This window comes from Pleurodeles waltl, chromosome 11 (assembly GCF_031143425.1).
Source record: "Pleurodeles waltl isolate 20211129_DDA chromosome 11, aPleWal1.hap1.20221129, whole genome shotgun sequence".
Lineage (NCBI taxonomy): Eukaryota > Metazoa > Chordata > Amphibia > Caudata > Salamandridae > Pleurodeles > Pleurodeles waltl.
The window spans coordinates 617182084-617202652 of NC_090450.1; the positions used below are offsets into that span (position 1 = coordinate 617182084).

The window sequence follows — 20569 nt, forward strand, 5'->3', positions numbered from 1 at the left end:
CCCAGGGCTGTGTCTGAGTGGCAGTCACTGTCACTCAGATCAATCCTGGACCTGCTTTAATGCAAGTTTTTGCATAAAAGCAGCACCAGGATTGTTGGGAGCCTGTGCTGGTGTCCCAGCAGTGAATGCAGGGACACCAGAAGAAGAGGATCGTGAGGCAGCAGGAGGCGGCAAGGACGGAGGCAAGGTAAGTGCTTTTTTTATTTTTACCTCGTCTTCGTCCCAACTCTCTGTCCCTCCCCTTGATTTATGAAGCGGCCACCGCTGTACAAGTTACTGGTATGATGGCCGAATACAACTTGATGTTGGTTAGAAAGCTAAGGTGGGACTACTTGCCAGCTGATCACTGAATCCCAAACTGCCAGCTGTAGTGTGTGCACTTTCCTCAGCTCAGAGAAAAGAGACTGTATGGCATGAACGTCAATTTATCCAAACACATGGGGTAGCAGAGGTTATGTCACACGCCATTTAACCTTTACTTTCACTCACACAAACATGCTTTCACTTACACACATTTATTTACACATACACACAGTTCCTGTCACTTAAACACACTCACCAACAAGCATACACCTAACATACATTTAAAATGATTTAAACTCTTTCTTTTTTTTTACTTAGGCTGCTGAGGAGGGTCATATTCTAGTAAACCACAATTCATTCTTTATAACACTAATAGTGAATAATAAAATATTTTTCGCTATTAGAGTAATAAAAGGTTGGCTGAAAACAAGGAAAGTGGAGACCCCCCCCCCTTCCTGGCACTTAATTTTGTTCCTCTGAGTCCAGGCGTCGCAAAAGCAGTGCCAGGAGTAGATGACGTCATGTTGTACGGAAGGGCGACAGAGTTTTTGAGCATACAGAATTGTCAACTTTCCTAGGCCTCTGTAGGAGCAGTTCATCAAGGCAAGTTTTTTTCATTCTGGTGCTAATAGTCCTGTTTTATAAATCACATACACAGGACTACGAATACCAGAGTGCAAAGGATAAAGTCTAAACCCTAGGATCACTATAATGTCACTCAAGACATGAGAAATGCATGTAAAATGAAAGTGTTTCTATGGAAAATAATAAAGTCCTTATCAGAGAGTTGTCCTAGATTTCTGACTGATGTTTATGTATATCTGAATGAAGAGATAATTCAAGTCAAGCTTATTACAAGTATAGTACTCATCCTTTAAAATCATAAATGTATATTTATAGCAACTTTAAAACCAAGATAAAAAGAAAAAAATGTATAGTTGCGAGATTTAACTCTTGCTGCATTAATGAGATATTCACGCATGAACCTGTGAAATTTGAAGGTTCTGTAAATGTGTTTTACATGTTTTCTGAATATAGCACTTCTGCAAGAAATAGTTTACATGTTATTAAATGGTCCATCAGTATTTTTACGTGCAAAAAATAGATACACTTTCCTAAAGTGCCTATGGAACAGTGATGCTGAAGGTAAGGGAGAGGATTTCAGCAGCTGTAGCCCTTGAGACTTGGTAAACACTTGAAAGCAGGAGGAAGGGAGGATCTGGCTCGACTTCAGGAGTGCTTGTAGTGGCTAGACCTGGACTTAGGTCAGTAACAATGTAGCTCGGAGATAGAAGAGCCTTTAAAATCAGGTAAATGCAGTGAAATGCTGGTGGTTGATGCATCATTCTGGAGAGCCTCCGTTAGCACTTTTGCCCTACTTGAAAAAAAATAATTAACTTGCTTTTGGTGCTTAGTTAACCGTGTGAGCTTTGCCTGCCATCGTTTTAATTCCTCATCTATGTCTTCAAGGCAGGTCAAAGCAATTTACATTGTTGTCTCTTCCAGCTCTCCAACCACAAGACCTATTATTCAGGTTTGCTCACGACTAGTTTGCTAGTCACATGCTGGACCGTATGAAAGTAAATCCTACAGAATTTCAGTAGTTTGAATGATGTGGAAGTAGCAGTGGAGGTGGTGAAAGAGTCTATCCTCATTTGAGTCAGTAGCATGGTATCCAAAAGATGTTAATCCAGCATAATGCACTTCACCCTTGATACAGACCCCCACAAAACTGGATTATGTAGAAACTAGCTCACTACAGCGCACTGCATTAAATGGACACAAGGCACTACACTCCACACTGGATTGTTTTCCAAGTGGCAGTAAAACACCACCACAAGGCACTGCATTCTAAGAACACTAACCTACCCCTCGGCATCCTCACTGTAGGCACCACTACACTGCAGTATACCGTAAGGAAAGTAAACCAAACACAATGCAATGGATTCTAAATTAATGCATGAATTAATTAATGTGTATTAGTAAAACGCCATTGTTTCAGTTAAACTATTTGTCATAATCCAGCTCCCTTCATCCTAGGAGATATAACACAACACTCATCACTACACCTCAGGGACATTAACCCACTAACATGCTCCACAATACACCATATGTTTCATAATGGGAACACTAAACAGTCTTACCTCCTCTAATTGGCGCTGCATCATTTGACACTATAACCACTACTACACTGCTTCGTTTGGCACTATAACCACTACTTTACTACACTGCATCCTAGGGCACTAAACCACCACACTGTGTACAAGTTACTACTCAAAACAACTATACAACACTCTAGGGATATGCAACTGTTTCCCTTTGTCATAGGTGGAAGTGTGAGAGCCGTTTCTCTTTTTCACTTTAAACACATCAGAAACTGAGCTTATGCTAACGATTTGAGTTTACACTGTCTTCCATTTTAAATCACTGTAGTAATACCCTGCTTGATGACTAGCATTCTTGTCTTTCATTCTAAAAATAGAATTCTATGTCAGGAACGGAGGCTCAGATTATGCTTCTCTTTCTATGCTTTATTTTACAGCAGCAGCCAATCAAAATAAAGAACAGGAAAAAACTACAAATCCCAAAAGTTTCATTAACACGTGATGACCATAGAGGAGGACCCCCTATAAAACGCTGCCTCACATAATTCCACTCCTCTTTCGTTGCTGCTTCGCAGCCAGTTAAGTGTATTTCTTCCTTTACTTCAATTGATTATCCATGTGTATGCTTGCGCTTCCAGTGCTGCTTTGTTTACGCTCATTTGAGGTGTTTCTATTTTGGGAGTGCTTATTCCCTCCCGGGGCGGCCTCTCGGTCCACCCCCTGTAGTCTGTGGAGTGGGAGCAGGGGGGCGAGGATGTGCGGCTTGCCGAGCAGTCATCTTTCTATTTCCAGGCTTCTGAAAGGTAATTTTCACACGATCGCGTAGCCGAGCGTTTTGTCTCCTACACGACGAGACGCGTGCGATCGTCTCTCAGCCTGCATTGCTCCCCGTGTTACACCCCAGAAATAGATTCTGGGGTTGAAAAAGATTATTATTCAGGCTGGGCCTGGCTTTTTTCTTCTATGTAGGGCAGCTCCCTCCACATCCTAATTCTTTAGTTTTATTTAGGACACCACATATATTTTCTGGTTGTATTCATTTTTTATGAACCCCTTGTATTGAGGGTTGGTGTCCTGCCCTACTTTTTTCAGAATTATTGCTCCTTTGGAGCCCTATCTGCTGTTTACAGCATAGCTGGCTATGAAGACCAGGCTAATGATGAATACTACTTGGATGATTCTGATGGGTCCTTTGAGCAAGATTTGGTTTATGCTTTGGACGCTGGAGTGTGTCATACTGTTAATCAAGCCTTGGCACAGGCGATCAGACCCATTAAACATCACCTGATTGGTTTTGCAGAGCAGCAGGGATGGGTTGCCCCTTCAGGCACCCAGTCAATAATAGAACCCTCCCTGTCTGGTGGTTCCCAATCACTCCAACAGAGCCACAACCCACATGCTGCGGATTTTGAAAGCCTTATTACGGCCATGGCTAAAGAGCATGACTATAATGCGTTGTCTGAAAAGGCTAAGTCCATAGAAGATCTGGTTTCTTTTTCCTCAGACCATTCACCCAAGACAGGGGATGACCCTCCCCGTAAACGCAAAAAGAAGTCTCATCACCAGGAGGATCCTCTGCCTAATCCTAAGGTCTTGACCTTTGAGCCAGAAGACATTGTCCATCCTCGTTCTTCCTTATGGGTGTCCCCCTCTGAAGTGGCAGATTATGTGGAATCCCACATTAGACATGGATTAGATAAAGAAGTTGGATCCAGATTGCGGTCTGAATGCCCCAGACCGGATTTCTCCTCTAAAGTAACGGAGACTCCGGAGTTGGATCCTACCCTGATCACATTCTTGAAGAAGTCTTCTAAAGACCCTAAGAAGGGCATTGATCGCGCCTGGCGGGGTTGACAGGATAAGCTGTTAGACGTCTCAGGTCCTGTGACGAAAATTTTAGAAATGGCGTTTCAAGCCAAGGAGTCAGGCGAGGCCATTAACCCTGATGTTTTGGTGGGTTGGGCCCAAAGAACACTTTGTTTCCTGGGAAATGCAAATTGTGCTATTTCCTCAGAGCGTCGCCGCTCCATTTTGATTAAACTGGACCCCAAGTTAGCGGACCTCGCTACTTCTGAATCAGGTCCCATGGCTCAGGGATTATTGTTTGGCTCCCCTTTTCTAAAGGAACTTTCGAAATTTGTCGCAACTTATACAAATCTGGACAAGGCCCAAGGTTCTATTAAGAGGGTCCTTCGCCCACATTTTCGAGGGGCCGGACGCTACAGAGGGTGTGCCTTCGGCCACTTGAACCATCAAGGCCCTCAACGTGGGTACTACCACCAGGGTCGAGGCGGATCCAGGAGTATGACGCCTCCGGCTCTACTTTCTGTCCCTCCCACCCAAGAACGGGCTTCTCCAGATTCCGCAGAGGAAGGTCCAGGGGCAACTAATCCTTCTCCCAAGAGGCAGGATCTACAGGTGAGCTTGATACTAAATTCAGAGGTAGTTTTGGGGGGCAGGACAGGGTTTTTTCTGCAAGAGTGGTGCAAAATTACTTGCAATGCCTGGGTCCTCCAGACCATTCAGGGTTTCAAGCTAAAATTTTACGAGTCCCCAGTCCAGTATGATCCTCCCTGTCCAATGTATTTTTCCCTACAAGAGCGCAGTTTCATTTCCGCCGAAGCCTCTTTTGGCAAGAGGCGCTATTGTCAAGACCTCAATGCACCCTTCCGGTTTTCTCAGTCCTGTGTTTCTTGTAAGCAAGAAAGGAGGGGGGTTGCGTCTGGTTCTGAACTTTAAAGAGTTCAACGGTTTCTTAGTTTATCGACACTTCAAGATGGAGGGTATCCACTTGTTGAGAGACATCCTCCAGGAGGGGGACTGGATGGTTCGTTTAGACCTAAAGAATGCTTTTCTAACCATTCCTATGTTCCCTCCCCACCGAGGGTTCCTTCAATTTCTGTGGGAGGGCCTTTGTTACGAGTACAAGGTTCTCCCATTTGGTCTCTCGTCAGCCCCTTGGTGCTTCAAGAAGGTAATGCGGCCAGTGGTAGAGTACCTTCGTTCTCGAGGTGTACGTCTCATGATTTATCTAGACGACATTCTCATTATGGCTCAGGACACTCGTCTCCTCTTCTCTCATCTAGATTGGACCATTTCCCTGCTTCAAAGACTGGGGTTTATAATCAATGTCCAGAGGTCGGTCCTAATTCCGGCTCAGCAGATGGATTTTCTGGGCTTTCAGATTGACTCCATTCGGTCTTAGCTAGTTCTTCCCCCTCAGAAGATTTATTCAATCAAGAGGGAATTAAGATTGCTGTTGTCCAGACAGACTATATCATTGGGGGCGATTGCCCGCATGGTGGGCCTCCTATCTTCCTCAATCCAGGTGATTTTTCCAAGTCCTCTACATTACAGAGCCCTCCAGAGGTTAAAGATTTCCCATCTACAGATGAGTCTCAAGTACGCGGACCAGGTTCTCCTTTCGAAGGAGGCTCGTTCAGAGATGAAATGTTGGTTAGACCACATGGAGGCGTGGAACGACAGGGCTATTTTCAGCTCTTCCCCGGAGATCGTGATAGAGTCCGATGCCAGCCTGTGGGGTTGGGGAGCCCGCTGCGAATCAGTCTCCACTGGGGGCCGGTGGTCCAGGTCAGAGTTGAACCTAGATATCAATTGTCTGGAGCTTCTAGCGGGTTCCTTTGCAATCAAGAGTCTGTCCCCGCTCAAAACGAACTGTTGAATTCTTCTTCGTAGGGACAATATCTCTGCAGTGAGATATGTCAACAAGTTGGGGGGAACCAGATCTCGCATTCTAGCAGAGATTGCCAAGGATTTTTGGCATTTCTGCCTGCAACACAGGATCCCGGTGATAGCGGAGTACCTTCCAGGGAGCAGCAACTCAGTCGCGGATTGGCATTCTCGTCACCTTCGAGATTTCAGCGCTTGGAGGCTTGTCCCCAAAGTTTTTCATGCACTCTCTGCTCGGTGGGGTCTCTTTTCGATAGATCTATTTGCTTCTCCGCTCAACTGTCAAATCAAGCGTTTTGTCAGTTGGAGACCGGACCCGGAAGCATCAGCAACGGATGCATTCCTTCAGGACCAGGGGGTATGCTTTCCCCCCCTTTTTGATAATTCCCAGGGTGCTGGCTCAGGTACGGCGTCAGCAGGCGGATCTTGTTCTGGTTACCCCTCTTTGGAGGTCACAGGCCTGGTTTCCAGTGGCCTTGGAGTTGAGTTGCGATCATCCTCTTCTTCTCCCATTCAGGAGAAATCTTCTTCTAGACCTGTTGAATCTTCCTCATCCACTTGTCCTCTGGGGTCAGTTATCCTTGATGGCGTGGTGTCTTTCAGGGAAAGATGAAATCTCCCAGGCCTTTCACAGGAATCTTCTGCCTTCATTGCAGGTTCTTGGTCCACCAGTACGCATAGCAGATATCCTTCCGCTTGGAACTGATGGAGTGCTTAGTATAGTGCACGGAACGCAGATCCTTCTTCAGCGGATTGCAGTTTGGTCCTAAATTTCATATCCTCTTTAGCTTCGTCTGGTTTGGCTTATAGATTGATTAATAACTATCGGTCAGCTATATCAGCGGGGTACTTGCCCATTGAGGGTAGGCCAGTGGGAGAGCTTCCCATTGTGTGCAAACTGTTGAGGGGTATCAGGTTATCTAATCCTCCTTACCCTCGTTATTCTACCCTTTGGGACATAAATGTTGTTCTTCGTTTTTTGGAGTCTTGGCCAGCTAATAGGTTCCTTTCTAGGAACCAGCTTTCAGCCAAGCTTACTATGTTATTATGTTTAATCTCCTGTAAAAGGGTGTCGGATGTTCAGGCCCTGGACTTAGCAGGGAGGGTTTTTTCTCCTGAGGGAGTTACTTTTTCCATTTCAAGGCGTACCAAGTGTAACTTGAGATCAGTTTCTTATCCCAGTTTTGTGGACGATCCTAAGCTTTGTGTTGTACAGTGTCTCAAGGTTTATGAGGTAAGTATAGAAGGATTTCATTCTGATATGGGTGGTCAATTGTTGATTTCCTTAGTTAAACCTTACCACCCTGTTTCCTCGGCTACTTTGGCCAGATGGATTTGTTGGCTTTTGAATGAAGCATGAATTGATGTTTCAGGATTTGGTGCTCATTCTACTCGAGGTGCCATGGCTTCGAAATCTTTTGCTCTAGGTTCTCGCCTAGAGGATATTTTAAGAGCTGCAGATTGGTCTTCTACTTTTAAATCCTTTTACTGTAAGCTTATTGTTGATATTGTATCTGTTGTGGTGGATCAGCTTTAACCCCTACGGTGCCTTGGACGTGGTGACCTCGTCCAAGACACCGGCTCCCCCCCCCCCCCCCGGTGGTGGATAGAAGGGGAAGCCCTTCCCCTTCCACCCCGACCCCCTCACCCCCCCTGACGTCAGCGCGCATCGTGCGCTGACAGTCACAGAGGGCCTCCTCCCATTGAACCTCAGCTTCCAGCGCAATCGAAAGAGAAATGCGAAGCATTTCTCTTTCGATCACGTGGGGGAGGCCCAGAGAGGCTTTAAAGGGAAGGAAAGGAATTTCCTTCCCTTTGAAGTCTCTCTGAGTGTTTCAAAAGCCGGATCGCAAAGCAATCCGTCTTTTGAAACACTCACTAGACACCAGGGATTTTGTTTGTTTTTAGAAATTGGCAATAAGGGAGCGACCCCTTGGGCATGGGTCGCTCCCGGGGGGGGGGGGGCATTTTTTTGGAAGGCCTTTTTCAGCCTATTATTAGGCCGATCTGCCCCCAGGGGGGCGTAACCTCTAGGCACCAGGGATCATTTTTTTTATGTTTTGTTTTTTTGGAGGTGGGGAGCGACTAGGGGGGAAATTATATTTAGGCTATTTCTGCAGATTGGCCTATTTTTATGAGGCCAATCTGCCCCCAAGGGGGACAAAAACCACTAAACACCAGGGAGTTTTTTTTTAACGTGAATTTCACGCAAGGGGAGCGACCCCTTAGGCAAAGGTCGCTCCCCTGGGGGGCAAATTTATTTTAGGCCATTTCTGCCCCCCTGGGGACAGATCAGCCTATTTTGATTAGGGGGGCAGAAACCACTAGGTACCGGGGATTTTTTTTTTTTTAACAGATGGTGAGCGACCCCTTGGGCAAGGGTCGTTTCCCTGGAGGGGAAAATTGTATTTAGGCCATTTCTGCCCCCTTAGGGGGCGGATCGGCCGATTTTTGCTAGGCCAATCTGACCACTAGGCACCGGGATTTTTTTTTTGCGCCAAGGTCACGCAGGGGGAGTGACCCCGTAGGCAAGGGTCGCTCCCTGGGGGGAGGGGGGGTAGGTGGGCAAATTTATTTTAGGCCATTTTTGCTCCTCCTGCGGGCAGATCGGCCTATTGTTATTAGAACGATCTGCCCCTAGGGGGGGCAGAAACCTCTAGGCGCCAGGGCAAAAAAAAATGTGTGTCTTTTTTTTGTTTGTTTGTTTGTTTTTTTAGAGATAGGGAGCCACCCATTAGGCAAGGGTGGCTCCCCTGGGGGGAAAATTGTATTTAGACAATTTCTGCCCCCCTTGGGGGCAGATTGGCCGATTTTAGGTCAATCTGCCCCCAAGGGGGCAGAAACCACTAGGCACGGGGATATTTTGTTTGGGCCAATGTCACGCAAGGAAAGCGACCCCGTAGGCAAGGGTCGCTCCGGGGGGATTGGCGGGGTGCAGGGTCAAATTTATTTTATGCCATTTCTGCCCCCCCCCCGGAGGGGGCAGAATCCTCTAGGCGCCAGGGCACATTTTTTGTGTTTTTTTTTTTTTTTTTTTTTTTTTTTTTAGAGATGGGTAGTGACCCATTAGGCAAGGGTCGCTCCCCTGGGGGGCAAATTGTATTTAGACCATTTCTGCCCCCCCTGGGGCCGGCTGAGCTAGAGGCCAAAATCCACAGGTAGGCACTTTGCAAAAAACACCTCTGTTTTCTGTGAAAAAATGTGATGTGTCCACGTTGTGTTTTGGGGCATTTCCTTTCGTGGGCGCTAGGCCTAATGTACTGCCATTTGATAAAATTTAGTTTTGACCAATGACTTTGTGTTTCACCACTGCGCATATTAGTTGCTCAATGTTCACCAGTAGCACATGGTATGTTTTGTTCAGTTGAGCCGCCTATGGGCTTTGACATGGCATTAGCCATTACTTTCTGTATTCAGTTTAGCCGCCTATGGGCTTTGCTGTATTCTGCCTATTGGCTTTGACATGGCATTAGCCATTACTTTCTGTATTCAGTTGAGCCGCCTATGGGCTTTGACATTGCATTAGCCATTACATTCTGTATTCTGCCTATTGGCTTTGACATGCTGTATCCAGTCTAGCCGCCTATTGGCTTTGACATTGCATTCCTATTGGCTTTGACATGATGTATTCAGTTTAGCTGCCTATTGACTTTGACATGCTATTAGATATTCTGCCTATGGGCTTTGACATGATATTATATATTGCATTTTGTATTCAGCTCCGCTACCTATTGGCTTTGACATGGTATTATACATTGCATTTTATATTCAGCTCAGCTGCCTATTGGCTTTGACATGATATTATACATTGCATTTTGTATTCAGCTCAGCTGCCTATTGGCTTTGACATGACACTAGACATTGCATTTGATATTTAGGTTAGCTGCCTATTGCCTTTAACATGACATTTCATTTGATACTTAGGTTAGCTGCCTATTGCCTTTAACGTGGAGTTAGATCTTGCAGTTGAGAATCCAAGCTGTATTTTTCCAAGCTGTGTTTTTGCACAAGATGAACCAAGATGTTTTGTTCTCACAGTAGACTAGACATGATAAGAGAGAGTACATGGGTGTTGTTTTTTCTTCGCTTGAGCTTGGGAACAGGAGTAGTCTTGGAGACCTGGCCAGTCTCCAAAAGGCTTGCTCAGTTTCCCAGGTCTGAGAGGAGGGGGCACACCTTTGTAACGAATGTAACAGGCTGCAGAGAGTCAGATTCGAATCTGCCGGACCTCGTGCTGGAGCTTGGCGCCAGCTGCCAGCAATCCCGTGTGGGTAGATGAATCTCTCTTTCTCGCGGCTGACAGGGGTCATCAGCTTGCAGGCCTTAGAAAGATGAAGCTGTAGATAATTCCCACACGGTGAAGTATTTGTTTTGCTTTGCATTCAATATCTTATAAATATAACCTGCTGTGTATATTGCAAACTGATATATTTTGTTTGATTAACGCGGACTTGAAAGCTACTAATTCGTCATTCATAAAAATTGGGGTTGGGGAAGAATTAACAACAATAAAAGTCTTCTTTGACCTCACAAGTGCATTTCTGTTGTGTTATGTTAGTGCTTAGAAACTAAATAAGAGGAAAGCACTACAATTGGTACCTGGAGTCGTGGGGTCGGTCATTAAGAGGTGATTAAGAAGGGGTTTGACGAGTTAGTAGATTTCTAAGTGCACACTTTAAAAGTGTAATTGTTTTTTTGTTGTTTGGAGAGTTACAGAAATTGTTTTTTGTTGTTTGGAGAATCACAGTAGCACGGCAGACCATGTCATGTGTTGTTAAACTGCCTGATGGTGCTACGAAAAACTGTGAATTGTTTGTTGTTTGGAGAATCACAGTAGCACGGCAGACCATGTCATGTGTTGTTAAACTGCCTGATGGTGCTAAGAAAAACTGTGAATTGTTTTCTGTTTGGGGAATTACAGAAGAAAATGCATGTGTAGAAAACGTGTGTTTTGGAAGTAATGATGACAGAAAGGTCTGGATACCTTTATCTGCTTACAGAGAAATGCAGGAGAAATGTAGGCAGTTGGAACATGAAAATAGGAATTTACGTGAGCAAATTAGCCCGACTGAAAGTTATAAAAGGGCTGTTTTTGAAGAATCTTTCTTGTCCCATTCCAGTAATGAGGGGGTTAAGACAGCTCCGAGCTGCACTGAGTTTTCGTGTGAGCCAGGGTTTTTGGCAGACAAAATGCATTCCTTAACTGATAACACGGAGGAGAGAGACCAGAATGTGATTTACGAGTTACCGTTGCAAAATGCACAAGTAAAACGAAGGATTTTAGAGCAAGACACCCCGAGTTTCATTAGCTTGTTTGATTTAAGAATAGCCCTCATTTGAGTGAAATCCTAACACTTTTGTATATGGTCACTGTGAAAAATTATATGCAGTTGCGCGCTTGTGATTTGGCAAATGAAATAATGCAGACTTTAGGTTTCTGCGCAGTGCAAGAAGGAAATACTTATGTACATTTAAATCAAGAACAAGGAAAGAAAATAGTGCCCCTAGCTAGAATCATACAATGGATCTGGTACTTGCAAGACAGGGCTAGAGTACCACAGGTAAAAGAATTATCAATGAAGTTGTGTGCACCATTTGAATTCGTGTCCACTGAAGATAAAAAGCATGTTTGTTTTACTAATGATTCATTGACTGAAATGTTGTTTTCTGGCACAGTAGAAGGAACAGCGTTGTATAATGTGTGTCAGATTTTAAAGCAAGAGCTACGTGAGATGTGTCATTTTTATGCTGATTTTTGGTTCTTTGATAATGTTTTAGCCACATGGCTTGTACCTAACTGGTTCAATTACCTTGCAGATGTTAATGAGAAAAATTCAGAGAGAGAAGTGTACACCCAGAATTCTGCCTTAGTGGGGATGGCTAAGTGGGTGCCCCAGAAATGTGAACAGCTGAGAGAAAAAGCCACTTACAGGTGGGCAGAGATGAGAGAGATGCACATTCCCCTAGATTTGATAAAAACTGTGCAGCACGCACAAAAGCAATCTGTCATGCAAGCAGTCACAGAGCAGTTGGGGAGAGGAAAGTTACCAGAACAGAAATGGCAAATTGATCAGGTTTTAGGGAGAGTGATTGCTGCAGATTACCAAGGAAAAATCGAAATTATGCTGATACCTAGAAAAGAATCTGATTCATTCATACAAATTGGAGACAGAATGGCCCAACTTGACAAAAATGCAGTGAATGGAGGTTTGGTAAAGAAGGAGTCTGCCCCAGCCCTTCTGACAGTGCAAGAAAAGGGAAGCTGTGGCGCAGCAGATAAAAACCTCAGTGCTGATGTGTGGGCTGAAGCCCTAAGTGACCCTCCAGAACCTGCAGTGAATATAACAAAGGGCCCCAAAAACGTCCTGCTGATTATAAAACAGGGAAAGAAAGAGGAAGGGTGCAGTTTAAATGAAAAATGTTGTTTGCAAGAAAAGTCATACTTGTTTCTTTTGCAGATCCTACCACGTTTCGCCACTGTCCCTGAGTGTGCTGTGTGGTCCCCCTTCCGGTGTGTGCGTGTGGGGTCGGGGAAGGGACCGAATCCCCAACCTGAACCTGGCTGAGTAAAGTGCCAGCACCATGGATCCATTTTGCGCAAACCGCGCCTTCAGTTCAAGTTCAACTTGTTTGATTGCATTCTTCTACTGGAACTAAGCTGAGGTTTTTTTTTTTTTTCCCTTCTCGTATGGAACTCTGACTTTTGCTTATCTTCCAGCAAACCTTTCAGGTGGACCGTGCACCTTTACATGAGCAGAACTCATGCCACATCAAATTGCTAACACTGTTGAATTAGAGACTCATTCAGAGTATAAAAATTGCCCAGTCTTTTCTATGTAGATGTATCTGATGTGAAAAGTTATGAGATCAATGTGTTAATCCACTTCTATTGCTTTACAGGGATTGTTTTGATCATTCAAATCTGATGTTTTTTGTTTTTTTGTGTTTGTTTGAAACAAGAGATATGTGAAACAAAAATTCATTGGTCAAAGGGCGGAATGTACTGCCATTTGATAAAATTTAGTTTTGACCAATGACTTTGTGTTTCACCACTGCGCATATTAGTTGCTCAATGTTCACCAGTAGCACATGGTATGTTTTGTTCAGTTGAGCCGCCTATGGGCTTTGACATGGCATTAGCCATTACTTTCTGTATTCAGTTTAGCCGCCTATGGGCTTTGCTGTATTCTGCCTATTGGCTTTGACATGGCATTAGCCATTACTTTCTGTATTCAGTTGAGCCGCCTATGGGCTTTGACATTGCATTAGCCATTACATTCTGTATTCTGCCTATTGGCTTTGACATGCTGTATCCAGTCTAGCCGCCTATTGGCTTTGACATTGCATTCCTATTGGCTTTGACATGATGTATTCAGTTTAGCTGCCTATTGACTTTGACATGCTATTAGATATTCTGCCTATGGGCTTTGACATGATATTATATATTGCATTTTGTATTCAGCTCCGCTACCTATTGGCTTTGACATGGTATTATACATTGCATTTTATATTCAGCTCAGCTGCCTATTGGCTTTGACATGATATTATACATTGCATTTTGTATTCAGCTCAGCTGCCTATTGGCTTTGACATGACACTAGACATTGCATTTGATATTTAGGTTAGCTGCCTATTGCCTTTAACATGACATTGCATTTGATACTTAGGTTAGCTGCCTATTGCCTTTAACGTGGAGTTAGATCTTGCAGTTGAGAATCCAAGCTGTATTTTTCCAAGCTGTGTTTTTGCACAAGATGAACCAAGATGTTTTGTTCTCACAGTAGACTAGACATGATAAGAGAGAGTACATGGGTGTTGTTTTTTCTTCGCTTGAGCTTGGGAACAGGAGTAGTCTTGGAGACCTGGCCAGTCTCCAAAAGGCTTGCTCAGTTTCCCAGGTCTGAGAGGAGGGGGCACACCTTTGTAACGAATGTAACAGGCTGCAGAGAGTCAGATTCGAATCTGCCGGACCTCGTGCTGGAGCTTGGCGCCAGCTGCCAGCAATCCCGTGTGGGTAGATGAATCTCTCTTTCTCGCGGCTGACAGGGGTCATCAGCTTGCAGGCCTTAGAAAGATGAAGCTGTAGATAATTCCCACACGGTGAAGTATTTGTTTTGCTTTGCATTCAATATCTTATAAATATAACCTGCTGTGTATATTGCAAACTGATATATTTTGTTTGATTAACGCGGACTTGAAAGCTACTAATTCGTCATTCATAAAAATTGGGGTTGGGGAAGAATTAACAACAATAAAAGTCTTCTTTGACCTCACAAGTGCATTTCTGTTGTGTTATGTTAGTGCTTAGAAACTAAATAAGAGGAAAGCACTACACCTACCCACACAAGTGAGGTACCACTTCTATTGGGAGACTTGGGGGAACGCTGGGTGGAAGGAAATTTGTGGCTCCTCTCAGATTCCAGAGCTTTCTGTCACCGAAATGAGAGGAAAAAGTGTTTTTTTGGCCAAATTTTGAGGTTTGCAAAGGATTCTGGGTAACAGAACCTGGTCAGAGCCCCACAAGTCACCCCATCTTAGATTCCCCTAGGTTTCTAGTTTTCAAAAATGCGCTGGTTTGCTAGGTTTCCCCAGGTGCCGGCTGAGCTAGAGGCCAAAATCCACAGGTAGGCACTGTTTTCTGTGAAAAAATGTGATGTGTCCACGTTGTGTTTTGGGGCATTTCCTGTCGCGGGCGCTAGGCCTACCCACACAAGTGAGATATCATTTTTATCGGGAAACTTGGGGAACGCTGGGTGGAAGGAAATTTGTGGCTCCTCCCAGATTCCAGAACTTTCTGTCACCGAAATATGAGGAAAATGTGTTTTTTTAGCCAAATTTTGAGGTTTGTAAAGGATTCTGGGTAACAGAACCTGGTCAGAGCCCCACAAGTCACCCCATCTTAGATTCCCCTAGGTCTCTAGTTTTCAAAAATGCACAGGTTTGGTAGGTTTCCGTAGGTGCCGGCTGAGGTAGAGGCCAAAATCTACAGGCAGACACTTTGCAAAAAACACCTCTGTATTCTGTCAAAAATTGTGATGTGTCCACATTGTGTTTTGGGGCATTTCATGTCACGGGCGCTAGGCCTACCTACACAAGTGAGGTATAATTTTTATCGGGAGACTTGGGGGAATGCTGGGTGGAAGGAAATTTGTGGCTCCTCTCAGATTCCAGAACTTTCTGTCACCGAAATATGAGTAAAACGTGTTTTTTTAGCCACATTTTGAGGTTTGCAAAGGATTCTGGGTAACAGAACCTGGTCAGAGCCCCACAAGTCACCCCATCTTGGATTCCCCTAGGTCTCTAGTTTAAAAAAATGCACAGGTTTGATAGGTTTCCCAAGGTGCCGGCTGAGCTAGCGGCCAAAATCTACAGGTAGGCACTTTGCAAAAAACACCTCTGTTTTCTGTCAAAAATTGTGATGTGTCCATGTTGTGTTTTGGGGCATTTCCTGTCGCTGGCGCTAGGCCTACCCACACAAGTGAGGTATCATTTTTTTCGGGAGACTTGGGGGAACATAGAATAGCAAAACAGGTGTTATTGCCCGTTGTCTTTCTCTACATTTTTTCCTTCCAAATATAAGAGAGTGTGTAAAAAAGATGTCTATTTGAGAAATGCCCTGTAATTCACATGCTAGTATGGTCACATTCAGAGATATGCAAATAACCACTGCTCCTCAACACCTTATCTTGTGCACATTTTGGAAATACAAAGGTTTTCTTGATAGCTATTTTTCACTCTTTATATTTCAGCAAATGAATTGCTGTATACCCGGTATAGAATGAAAACCCACTGCATGGAGCAGCTCATTTATTGGCTCTGCGTACCTAGGGTTCTTGATGAACCTACAAGCCCTATATATCCCCGCAACCAGAAGAGTCCAGCAGACGTAACGGTATATGGCTTTCAAAAATCTGACATTGCAGGAAAAAGTTACAGAGTAAAACGTAGAGACAAATTGCTGTTTTTTTTCACCTCAATTTCGATATATATATACTTTTTGTTATTTTCTGTAGGAAAACCTTGTAGGATCTACACAAATTACCCCTTGCTGAATTCAGAATTTTGTCTACTTTTCAGAAATGTTTAGGTTTCTGGGATCTAGCATTGGTTTCACACCCATTTCTGTCACTGACTGGAAGGAGGCTGAAAGCACAAAAAATCGTAAAAATGGGGTAGGTCAAAGTAAAATGCCAAATTTGTGTTGAAAAATTGGGTTTTCTGATTCAAGTCTGCCTGGTCCTGAAAGCTGGGAAGCTGGTGATTTTAGCACCGCAGACCCTTTGTTGATGTCGTTTTCAGGGAAAACACCACAAGCCTTCTTCTGCAGCCACTTTTTCCCATTGTTTTGAAAAAATGTCACTGTATTTTGGCTAATTTCTTGGCCTCCTTCAGGGGAACCCACAAAGTCTGGGTACCTATAGAATTCCTAGGATGTTGGTAAAAAAAAGACGCAAATTTGGCTTGGCTAGCTTATCTGGACAAAAAGTTATGAGGGCCTAAGCGCGAACTGCCCCAAATAGTCAAAAAAAGGCCTGGCACAGGAGGGGGAAAAGGCCTGGCAGCGAAGGGGTTAAACAAGCATAAATCTGAGCCTCCGGTCCTGACATAGAATAAAACATTTTCTAGCATTCGCGTTAAGAATTTTTAAATTCTATTAAGGACACGGAGGGGAGGATTATCCCACCGCACTGTTGCCATGTATTTTTCTTTGGTCATATTTTATCTGTTAAACAGTTTCATTGACATGTTATTGTGTTTCAGTGATTTACCCTCCCTGTGAATATGCATAAAGTATATATATTGTGTTTCAGTTTTCATGGCCTGATTTTTTCATCTTTTCAGGGACAGAAGATAAATAATTGGACAGTTTGGCCAGCTCGTTGTGCTGAATTCCGTATGATTGGAAATTCTCGGGTTTTTCAAGTTGGTCGTTTTTATTCTCCTCTTCAGGATGTTCTGAGGACTCAAGTTCTTGGACTTGCATTGACTTTATCTGTTGCAACACTGTTTAAGCAAAGAAAGAGGAGTGGAATTATGTGAGGCAGCGTTTTATAGGGGGTCCTCCTCTATGGTCATCACATGTTGATGGGACTTTTGGGACTTGTAGTTTTTTCCTGTTCTTTATTTTGATTGGCTGCTGTTGGAAAATAAAGCATAGAAAGAGAAGCATAATCCTCGCCTCCGTGTCCTTACTAGAATAGAAAAATTCTTAACGCAAATGCTAGAATTTTTTTTATTGCAGGCTTTACACTAATAAACGAAGAGTGTTCTCAGAAACGTCCCACTACCCTGTTTCTAACCAAGGGCATCCCAACTGTCTCAGGCTATTTTTTACTTGTACTATGTATTAACTAGCTTGCTTGAATAAACTATGAGAACAACTAAATCCAATGCAATTCTACTGAGAAAATCCTCAAATGTATTCTATATAAAAAAAAAATTCCTCTCGCTTGCTCTTGATTGGTGCAAACTACTTGAACCATGTACTTGTGTAATAATGACTGAAATCCACCCTCTGAAGCCCCATAAAAGGACGTGCTTTACTCTTTATCCCAGAACCCCCATTCCCCACCTTTAGAAGAAGAATCTATGCCGTATTTCATATAGAACTTTTCTAAATTCTTTACACCTATAAAATAAATGCTTTGCTGCAAGGCTTACTGATGGACCATTCTTTGTACTGTTAATTCTTTTTTTAATCCTTCACAATTAGAACTTGTGTCTATCATTCTTACTGCGAATGTTTCAGTCCTGAGTACTGAACTTGATTTTAATGTATTAGTGATGGGTCCAATTGGGGAGCACCAAACCCCGTATGGGGACTACGCTGCTAACCGGTCCTAGAGGGTGGTGTGCTTTTGGCATGATCATTTAAGAGAGGTTTGCACGCCTGCGCCGACAGAAGTCTGCCTGGGGCTGTTCTTTTCCATCCTTAATGGTCACTGGTAGGGTGTCTCTATGTATATGGTTTCGGATGAAACAATCACTCATGCGAGCACTGGGAGGGGATAAAGTGATGTGGGGAAAATCAGAGAGGGAAATTTAATTACACATTAACTTGCATTGAAAAGAAGAATTCTTTAGCGAGGACAATTGTCAAATTAAAAACCACTTTGGCTTAAAGAATTTCGGATCCTCCCTACTAAATAGGACTGTCTGAATCTTGACGCTGTATCTTCTCCTGGTTTCGTGGGGGAACGCTGTGTTTTTTTGGGCACGCATGAAACACAGAATTGTCTTCCGCACGCCTGGAGGCTCTGGGATTTCCGTCAGTCACTATTGGGTCTCGAGACCAGGGAACTGAGTGGAGACCCCGCCGAGTACATGTGGGACAGAAGTTTTCTGAATGTAATTAAAGTTGCATTGCTTTAATTTCTTGGATACCTAGAAACACCAGCGCAGCAGTAATCCGAACACAAAGTATCACAAACTAAATAATACGAGGCAATGAGGGGTGTCTGATCGGTGCGTAGACCTTTTAGGAAATACAAATGAAAAAACACTTACTGTAAGGCTTCGTGAGTTCGACTAATAGCTCTGACGGCTACTTGGGCGTTTTTATACACTTTGTTCGCCAGCTCCACTCAGAACGAAACGGAAAGTGCTCTGTAATGTGCATTGTGTCATGTGACAGGAATTCACCCGTTTCCCGGAACAGACAGAAGTGTTACGCGTAGGGAAGTGTATAGGTCGATTAACCTTTTGATTCGTTTAAGGTGTTCTTACCATAGTTCCAGTACAGATACAAATATCAACGCACAGTAATCAATAATTATTAGTCAAATCAATAATCAATAGTAATTTTCACACATTATGGGGGTCATTCTGACCCTGCAACCGACCACGGGAGCACCGCCAACAGGCTGGCGGTGCTCCCACGAGCATTCTGACCGGGCGCTCTTTTGGAGAGCGCCCGCCGGCCCAGAGGAAATGTTTGAATGGCCGCCGCGGTCTTTTGACCGCGGTGCGGTCATTTGGTGGCGGTACCTTGGCGGACGGCCTCCGCCGTCCGCCAAGGTCATAATCACCCCCTATGACTTTACAGCCATGAATAACCAGGTCATGAATCTTAATCACCAACTCAAATCAAACTAAATCAATAACGCTTGTTAATCAACAAGTCGGAAGAAACATGATCTGATAAAGGTTTGAATCAAAAGACATTCCAAACATCAACACAAATCATTATTAAAACCCATTTCAGCAAGGCTATGATGTCCATAAAGTTCAGCAAAATAGTCTGTCAACCATTTGTCTCTGCAATTTGTCAATCCTCATGTGAATAACCTCAACTAACCCAGATTAGCATCAGCACGTGAGGCTTCATGCAAAACAATTTAGTACACAAATTTGGAAAAACATCTACTTAAAGAAGTATTAAGATAGCACAGTTGGTGCCTTGAAAGAAAAGGCATACAATGCAATTCAGTCATTATATCTACCTATCCATGGTGTGGGTCAGCAAGTAGAATCAGTCTTCGTCCTCAGGTCATCAATCGATCAGCAAAGCATCAGGCTCTCAATCAGAGAACATGAGCCCAATGACAGAATCTCAAATCTCTTCTTCTCAATATCGCAGTGTAGGAGTCTGGCCTGGCTTGTAGTGGGTGCCAAAGGTACTTACACCTTGTGCCAGGTCCAGTTTTCCCCTATTAGTAGAATAGAGGTGTTTCTAGCAGTTTAGACTGATAGAAGGTAGCTATGGCAAAACAGCTTAGGCTGAACTAGGAGACATGCAAAGCCCCTACTATACCACTTATATCATATGCACAATATTATAAGAAAACATAATACTCAGACTTACTAAAAATGATGGTACTTTATTTTTATGACAATATGCCACAAGTATCTCAGTGAGTACCCTCAGTAAGAAGGTAAGTAATATACACAAGTTATATGTACACAAACCACAAATAGGTAAGTAAGAGTCAGAAAAATAATGCAAACAGTGTAGGATTACAATAGGATGCAATAGGTGAACATAGATCTAGGGGCAACACAAACCATATACTCCAAAAGTGGAATGCGAATCACGAATGGTCCCCAGACCTATGGGAGCTTGTAGAGGGTCGCTGGGACTGTAAGAAAACAGTCAGGGTGTCCAAGATACCCCACCCCAAGACCCTGACAAGTAGGAGTAAAGGATACCTACTACCCTAAAAGAGCACAATAGTCGTGATAGTGGGATTCTGCAAGAACAACAAACAACAGCAGTGCACTGAAAATGGATTTCTGGACCTGAGGACCTGCAAAGCAAGGGGACCAAGTCCAATAGTCGCAACAGTGTCCCGGGGGGCAGGAGCCCAGAAAACCCCAGATGAACGTGCAAGGAAGCTGCCTCCGGATGGAAGAAGCTTGGAATTCTGCAAGAACAAAGAGGACTAGGAACTTCTCCTTTGGATGGAAGATGTCCCACGTTGCGATGAAGGTTGCAGAAGTGTTCCCACGCAGAAATACTGCAAACAAGCCTT

General features: G+C 43.8%; 1 protein-coding gene across 1 annotated transcript in view; it reads right to left on the reverse strand.

Moving 5' to 3' along the window:
• Positions 1-18724, reverse strand: part of LOC138265930 (guanylate-binding protein 1-like) — a 149357-nt gene extending 130633 nt beyond the window's left edge. The window contains exon 1 of the mRNA XM_069214126.1: positions 18606-18724. The gene's annotated coding sequence lies outside the window, so the exon portion shown is untranslated. The remainder of the gene's footprint in view (positions 1-18605) is intronic.
• Between the last annotated feature and the right edge of the window lie 1845 nt (positions 18725-20569).